The following is a 9,501-nucleotide window of genomic DNA, read 5'->3' on the forward strand; positions in this document are numbered from 1 at the left end:
CATAGTACAGCCAGTATCTATACAACCCTGCATTTATAATATTCCTTCAAAAAGGACAGAGTAGAAAGAGAAAAGTGTAAATCCCAGCTTTTATATGAAGAGAGCTCACTGAGCAGGGTTTTCAGTTGAAAAAGAAACAACCAGTGCATAAAATGATATTCAGGTTAATAGGAGTCATTCTTCACTGTTTCTCATTAAAAAAGAACTATGGGCAACTGGTTTAAAACAAGCACAAGAAACTACTTTCTCACATGATTTACACTCATAAAACTCATTCTTAACTGAGGTAGTTTTAAATGCCAAACATCTAGAAGGATTAAAAAAGAAATTGTTCTTGAAGAATCTTTAAACATTCTTAAAGAATCTTTAAATCTTTTAGTATTTTGGGTGTATTTGAAGTTCAGAAAGGTGCTAAACATCTGACTCAAAGACTGTTTTTACTTTATTGATAAACTAATCCCTGCCCTGTTCTTAGTCTTTCTCTAAACACCTACTTGTGGAAGGAATAAAGTGCTGGACTAAAAAGATCTTTGGTTTAACCTCTGGTATAGCTTTTCATATACTAAGGATTTCTTCTTCTTGGTTAACCAACGGTGGTTTTGAGTCAAACATTGTTACAGTATGCAACTTTTATATTGTATTGAGGCAAAAGAATGTTGTTCTTCTCATCCCTTTTCCCTTCCTAATTTGCACATATTGCAGCCTAGCAGAGCTGGACAACCTTTTATAGCAATCTTGATATGACTGAGCTTCTAACCTCATTTATTTTAAGTTATTAATGTTCTTCAAAATGACTGAACCTGTATTTATTTTACTAGCTAATGGTCTTTCCCAGTAGAGCTCAAGTCCAAGGCAGTACACACTAAGTCTGATACAATACCACATGATGTATGCTTTGTTACAAGTATTCTTAATTAGCTATTTCTTAATGGAACCTGCCTTTTGAAGTTTCATACTCTTTCCAAGGTACTACAGCTATGTTACAGTCCTCCTTTAGAATGTTCCTTTCACTCTCTGACCAAATCAAAATTTTGCTTCTTTTATTAAGAATTCAAAATAATCAAAATAACTCACTATTTATCTCTCCTTTCAGAAAGTAAAACATCAGGTAAGACAACAAATTCAGCACTCTTTGCCCTTATCAGGAAACAGAGACCTTTCTTTGTCCTTTGCTAAACTACACAGTTTTAGCTTCTAGAACAAGGTCAGCTCATAATCCATTTCCTAATTTATGTTTCCTGGACATGATGGTTTGGGTTTCTCTACCTTATTAACACTCTCCTAGCAAACAGTTTTCTCGAATTAATTTCCAACTTCTTTTTATCATGCAGATTTCCACACAATTTCTCACCATCATAATTGTATGGAGGAATTTAGCCATATGGTCTATATAAACTACTTCTGCCTAGCCTACATACAAGTATTGAACATATTCCATGGAAATTTTAATATTTCCCAAAGCAAACCAAGTCTTGCTCAGTTTTACCATCTTTTCCTTCTTGCCCTACTGAGTTCTTCTAAGATACAGCTCCATTTCACATGAGCTGTGGAAACCAAGTCCATCTGTCACTAAGCTGTAGGCAATACTTATGGCAAAAACACACCATTGTGCACTTCTTTCCCTGCTGTCTATAGGTGTCAGCACTGGAATGACTCGGACATTATCCCTAAAGTTCATCTCATGCCATGGTAACACCTGCACCGAGCCTACTGTCACTAAGGCTTCCTAATTTTCCACAGCAACTGGAAGAGAGTGAATACATCAGGTGGAACAGTGCTCAGCTGCATGTCCTCCAGTCCTTCCTTAGATTCAGTGTCACAGGTTCCTGAACTTGAAGGTTTGAAAGAAGCAGTGACTCCTCTAAATTGCACTTTTAAATAACACAGGACAAGAATTGTAATATTCTGTCTTATATGATTGTTTTACTTAGAATCAACTAGCACATCATCCATGAGAGGCAGACTTCTGACTTGAGCGTTTCGAGAACACAGAGAAACAGCCACTAACTCTGCAGTCTGCCAACTTTAGCATTAGCATTGCTGAGCCAGTAAACATCTTATCCTCCCTCCACGGTGCCTGTAAGCCTGCAATGTATGCCAAACCTGCTGCTTTGCCACACTTCATCCTGTTGTCAGCAGCTTCTCATCCACCAGCATAACCACCCGTCTAAACCTCACTTAACCCAAAGCTGGTGACAGGGAAACAGCCAAGAGAGACATGGCATATGGCAAAGAGTACCCAAGCTACCTTTACTGCCAGAAACAATTGAGCCCAGGAGACAGACACTTGCCTGCAGGTTAATGTACTCTACCAAAAGGCATTGCATGTGGGCTGAGGCTTCTGCTGTCACAGCTAGACTCTCATAGATTGTTACTCAGCTACAGTGCATTGCTTTGTAATTTGCAGGTGAGACCAGCTGAAACAGAACTTGATCAAAATGGCTGATCCTCTAGAATACAAACTTTGGGATGGTTAGCTGGAGAAAATACTCGTTTATATTACGCATGTTATACATATATTTGCATTGGATGTCATTAAATGTGCATAAGGAAGTGATGTGTATGACAACCATGACAAAAGGTATTTTCTGCATGGCTAGAATCAAGCGTTTGAACAGCAACGGGAAACAAATAGGAAGCCAGTACATAAAGAAACTAAGTGAGTATAAAAAGCTAAATGAGCACAAATATCACTTACACTATTTATTGTGTATTTTAGCTAGTGAGAATAGCTTTATTCTGCGCCAGCTCATCTTTGAACAGTTTTTATAGGCAGTCACAAGTACAGTTCTTTAAAATAAATTCATTCATATGCTGGTGCCAGAAGAAAACACTGCGATTATCCAGCATAACCAGCTGGGTAACAAAAACCCTTTTTGGTTTGATGTGGAATTACAGATAAATGTCAATATAACAAATCTTAACAGTCTGCAGGCACTTTTACTGCCCATTTTTCTAGCTCTGTGGTTAAACATTTAGGGATTTGGAAAGTATACTGGCTCACTAAAGGTCAAATTCAGATTCAAGACCAAACTGAGTTTACGCAGTGTTGCTTTCATGTCTCAAACCAGCACTCAAGCTCTCTTCCCCCCTTTTTTGGAGAGCTGAGTGGTTCCAGTGGGATCTGTCATATTTCAAAATTTATTATTCATAAGGCATGAGGTCGTACATCAGTGTAATAACACCCAGCTTGGTGTCCATCCACCTTCTAAATGAGACATCTATTCACCTGTAATCTTATGCCTAAACTTGCAAAACCATTTGCACATCCACATTGCTATAGAGCATTTATGCTGCAGAGTGTGTATTTATTGATAAAATAATGTAATTTTATGCTGCTTGGGCTCTGGCCTCATACTGCTCCAACAGCCATTTGTGTAGTTGTTTGATATTAGCAAGCAGTATCTTGCAGATTAAAAACAAGTCTCATTGAAATTGGACCAATCTATAAGCCAATTACTTACCTACAGCAGAGCTCTATTTTACTCACATCTTCTTTTAAAAGTACTGTTTAGGTAATGTTAGAATCCAGCACACAATGGGATGACAATTTAAAAAAAAGAAAAGAACTGTGCACTAGAAATCAAAACCCAAACACAAACATTTAAGATTTTTTGGCACTGAGAAAAGGAGAAAAAGTTCATTCAACAAAATTTTTTAACAACTACTTTGCAGAAACTACTGTTGATTACTAATTTCAGTCTCTATCCTGCATGCAGATTCATCTACAGAAACCTAATTTTAAAAAATACAAGTTTCTAATGCAACATGACTGCCTCCTTTTTTACCTACAAATCTGCATTAAGAACACTTGTATGTATTTCAATATGTGTGATTAAAATATATAGACATGAGAAATGACAGAGTATGTTTGAAACACTTTCTGAAGCTGCAGAACCTCGTATTAAAACACTCATAATGTTCAATCCATTTTTCATGACCATGTTTTGGGAGCTGTGCCAACCATACAGATTTCCTAGTTCTTTATGCGTACTGTAAACACACAAAAAACCAAGAACTTTACAGCAAGTCATGACACCTATATCTTAACTGCTTTTTACTATCAAAATAAATCTCTTGTAAATTCAATAAACTACTGAAATATATTTTAACACTCGGTTCTAAATTTTAGCTCCTACCAATAAAAACCAGTCAATAAGCACATAAAAGGGAGCAAAAGGCAGTAAAGCTTGGAGTTTTTCTGCAGTTTGGGGGTTTATAGTTTTGGGGGTCATACTTTAATTAACTCTAGAATATGTGACGTGTGTAATTATCCCAAGTTGCAGATGACATCTTTTTTTGCCAGGGTTCAAAACTGAGTGATTTTAAATTTGGCTGATAACAGACAAATTATAATAGCTTGTTAAAAACTCATGAACCAAAATTTTCTTACATATTACAATAACTAAGATTAGCTTAATACTAAACAAAACATAAAAGGAATGTCCTGCATACTGCCCACCTCATGCAAATGTCATTTGCAGGTTTAAAGCTGATATAACAGATAGGCAACGTTCAACAGGACTGCACAGCACGGACTGTTATCTTCCCTGATTCTGAAGAACAGTATAAACTGGGGTTTATAAAAGCCTGACAAGATCATTTATCTAATCCTCTCCTGGTTGCTGGACAGAAGAAGACAGGCATATTTTTTTCTCCCTCTTCTCTGGTGAATTTGCTTTTAATACTTGCTCTCTCATATCACAGTCAGCTTTGACAGGAGTATCCAGTGGAGATAACCTCAAATATGCAAAGAGCTGAATTATGATTCTGTCCCTCTGGTTTCTAAAACTCAGCTGTCAGCTTTGATCTTTGACTTTTGATAGCCTGTTCTGCAAAACAGAATGTGCATTCATACATGGCTTGATATACAAGTACTTGCCATGGTTTCAAAGGTGGAAAATAAATGCTAATTTTTTAGAATAAGCACAGTATAAGTTCAGGAAGCAGCCATTTTCAGTTTAACTTTTCCTGACCTTGGTCTTTTCCATAGAGGATGCCTCTATGGAACAGGCACTCCTTAGCTGGAGTTCCACAAATCCAGGCATTCTAAACTCTGAGCTCTGCCAGCTTCAATCAATCACAAACTTCTCCCTCCTGTACTGTGTTACAGCCTAAAAATAGGGCTATACTTTCAGAAAATGAGGTAGCATTAAAGCTATGAAAGTTGATAAACCAGATTCCAAATGCTAGCAACTTGAAAAGACAATGAGAGGAAGAATATAAGGGTTTGCACACACAGACAATTTTCTTCCTACTTTAGAAGATGCACAGGAGGCTGAAGGAATTTGATTTCTTTTGCTGACATCCCATTTGTATGAAATGAAGGATGAATGTTTAATCTTACTGTCCTATTGGGGATAAATTGGAAACAATTCCGGAGGACCTTGAAATCCTGATCAGGAGAGGTCAACCCCTGACTGCCAAGACAGGCATTGAATCTCTAAAATAATCTCACAAATATTTGAAACTGTCGTCAGAAATAAAAATTTAAACAAACAATATAATAAAGCTTTGAATGGTCTCAATAAAAACTTTCTCTGTCCAAATATGTTCACAGACATTTCAAAATGCCTAATGAAAAACAAGTAGAAAGGATCTGAGGATTAAGTATAAATATCAAATGGAACAGGAAAGGTCTTCAAAAGATCATGCACTGCTTTTTTTTTTTTTCTTTTTAGAAGACTCCTTAAACAAAATAATAATCTAAAAGCTATAAATGAGCTCATACACAGCATGTGCTTCATAAACTAGAATAGGGTCTTATTATGGGAAAACACAGCCCATACTAATTTAATCTGTTCCCAGATTCCTTCAGGTAACAAATAAAATTCGTACTGCTTTTAGTAGACAAGGGCATAGAATTGTATTGCTGACCAGGAAAAATTGGGTTTATAGGCAGAAACAAGGACAAGAATCAGTCAGTTTAAAGAGGTTTAGATATATATTTTTGCTAACAGCACTGAGGTCTGCCACACCACATTCAGAACACCAGCAAGGTCTTTGGCAGTTTCTATCACCTTATTTTTGCCAGCAAGTTCTGTTCTAACCAAGTTTAGACAACACTTCTGATAGCAACAAAAGCGGCTGGTCTACTTTAGAAATCCCAGTGGAGATGGAGCTGCTCCAGTATCAGCCTAAGAGTGTAATGGGGAGTTTGCCAAAAAAGGCTAGGTTAGATGATGTCTTCAGAGGCTACACATAAACCACCCATGTCAAAATCCTGGCAGTCCACTGCCAGGAAGTTTATAAACCAGGGAGAAAGAGAAGACAAGTCTCCTTAAATAACCACAGGATTTTCTCACCCTCACAGAGGTTTAGAAGGAAAACTGATGCTGTTTGATGATGCAGTGCCCCAGAAACAAGGCAGAGGCCATCACCCACAGGCAAGCATTTCAGAGTAATTTGAATCTTAGGAAAATATTACAAAGGGAAACTTATGTAAGCAAGCCAACCCAAGCCATCGCACAAGAAAGAGAAGGGTTTGAGGGAAAAGAGAGTATTCTCTGCGTGAAAGTAAACTGATGCCCTGATGCAACAGGTTTTAAGATTATTTTTCTTTAGTTTACTAGTTTTGAGGGAAAATACCACTCCTATCAACACAAATTTCATGCATAACAATTCTGACACATTCCTTGTGCTCAAGTGAATTTTCCTCACAGAGGATAGGAACCGTTTTTGTCCATTCAGAGGTATTAATGGCCTTATTAATTAATAAATATAGGCCAAAATCTATGAAATTATTTCTTTCCACTTTGTTTCTTCCTATCATTTCCTAGCATAAAACAAGCATAACTCTATGAAGTTGATTAAATGCAGTATGTGTCCTTCAGGCTTGAGTCTTGATAAAAGAAAAAAAATAAAAGTGAAAGAAAGGTAGAAAAATACTCTTGCATCAGACTCTTTCTCTAGAAAATTCTCCATTTTAGTTCAAGTCAAAGGTTATCAACTTCTTTTCTGGCCAAGAGCAGTTTGCTTCAACCAAGACTGAGGCAATAGAAATAAACAGTATAAGTTTTCAGAAAAGAGATGAATCTTCATTTGTAACATAGATCTAAGGCAGTAGATTTTTCATTTACAATCAGTAACCCAATGCAAATAATGCTTGTCCCTTGGAGAATAAAGTTCAGTTTTTCTCATGAATGCTGCTCTTAGCTATCCAGGAATACACTTATGGAAGGACTGACCAGGAAGCACACAGCTTCCTCTTTCACTGGTACTGAATTTTCTGTGCATTCCCTGCACTGTTAGTGGCACTCTTTGGGAAGAGTTGTGCCTCTGAAAAATTTGTGCTACATAATGTAGAAGATAAAGAAATTCAAACCCAGCTAGAATTAAAGTACTTAATATAGTTGATCTCTGCTTTGCATCCTGTTTCCTAGAGTCTACTTTAAGTCACGTAACATCAGAAATAAAATTAAGATACATATTTTAAAGGTTTAATCACAACTCTTATTCTCTCTAGAAATTCAGTGGACAATGGAAGGAAGTTCAAACACTGTTATACAGTTTACACAAAAGCAATAGGTATCACTAAAAGTAAAAATTATGTTGAGAAGGTCACCTTTTTGCAGTGGCTGGTGCTGAAATAAATGGTATGTTCAGGAATCTCTTGTTAATACAGATCAAAGGAGGCAGTGAAACTGCAGCATAGAAATGTAAGAAGTGGTTTTATCTATAGTGCAAGGTACATCAGAGTATCTGTGGCTGAATGAAAACTGGAGAATCAAATTTGTTTTCTCATGAAGGAAAATAATATTGAAATGCAGGGCACAGCTAAAAAGCTTCAGAAAGGGCTTAAAAGACTGGCAGGTTTAGAATTAAATCTGGGGATATTATTTGGACCTAGCTCAAGGTCTACTCAGTCCAGAGAAAGGCTTCTAGCAGATGGATGGCAATCTAATTCAGCAAACATGATTGAAAATTCAAAATGTCAGTAAAAAGGATGAGTCGGATATGAAACTCAACTCCTCAGGGTACTAAGGAATATGCTTACAAAGCTCAAAATCAAAGTCAAGCACAATACCACATGAAGCCTCACATTCTGTGATAGCCAGCACAATCTAGGAAAACATGTCAAAATATGCATGTAGGAAGAAGCTAAACATCTGTTATGTCATTTTGCAAGGGTGCACCGCCAGAGTGCGTAACATCAAAAAGCAGACAATGAGGGCCTCATTAAATCTGATTAATTCCTCACAGGAGCTCTACCAGGAGATGAATGGACTGCCAGCTAGAAAGCAAATGGGAAATGTATGGCTTTGTGCACCAGTGTCCAGCTTAAAACTAATGTATTGCCAGAACTGCAGAGTTTCTAATAAAAAGCCACTAATCATAGAATGTAAGCAATTGGACCTAGACTTCACAATGGTTAGCTTTCTCCACAGACATAATAAATTAATTAGGTTATATTTCTATAAATTATAAACATGTCAAAGGAAAGAAAAGCCCCAACTTTTGGATTTAAAGTAATTAATATCCTTGGTCTTACCAAAGAGGCCACGCTCAAATGCAAAGGGAAAGCACAATAATTCAGGTTATTATAAAGACATCTTCCTAGATAAGTATAAAAGTCCGCACAAAGTATTGAAAAGAGCTGGAAAAGTTCAAGAACTTCAGATTTCATGCCTCCAGGAAAGTTCTCTTTGACCTACCATAGCATGAGAAGAGAACCTGAATGTATTACTTTGGGAGTCACAGAGCAAACAGAAGAACCAACAGAGCAAACATATTTCAACATCATAGAAAAAATATTTCACTTAGGGATGGATTCCAAAGAATTCAGCAAATATTTAAAAAAGAAACATGTTCCATTTCCTCAAAAGGGAAGAACACTCAGGGAATGTGGCTGATGCCAAGGATTTTTCTTCACCGAATGCAGTCTCAAAATTGCCTGGATACATCTGCAATAGCCTATCCTACAAAACTTGTATATTTCACTCTTGTCTGTGAGTAACAGCAAAATCGTATTTTTCTTTAATCCAATATTCTAATTAAATTTCCAAGGTTTAAAGTGCAAGAAAGTGCCCAGTTAATGTGGTAATTAATGACTACAAAGCCAACTTTCCGTTACATTATAATTTGGAGAGCTCACACACTTCAGAAGACTTCTAATTGTGTTACTGATGATGAAGGTTGAATGGTTAAATCTTCTGTGTGTTGTGCACATTTTACTGCCCTCAAGGCCAACACACTAAACAGTTTGAAACTTTCAAATAAATATTCTTGCTAACTTGAAAGCTAAGCCATAAACTACTAAGTTCACTGTTATTACAGCAGATTAATTAGGCATGCCATGGAGTTTATGGGTGCACAGACAAAAAAATGATAATGCATCATCTCTACTAGCAGCAAATATGAGGATCTCAATGTCCAAGAGAACTGATAACAGTTCTTCTGAAAGATGCAGCAAGTTATATAGCAGTTAAGAAAATAAATACAAATAACAAGAGTTACTATATTCTACAATCCAAATGTTTTCTACACCATCTTGGTATCTGT

The sequence above is a fragment of the Lichenostomus cassidix genome, chromosome 2 (genome assembly GCF_008360975.1).
Source record: "Lichenostomus cassidix isolate B80296 chromosome 2, HeHo_3.0, whole genome shotgun sequence".
NCBI lineage: Eukaryota > Metazoa > Chordata > Aves > Passeriformes > Meliphagidae > Lichenostomus > Lichenostomus cassidix.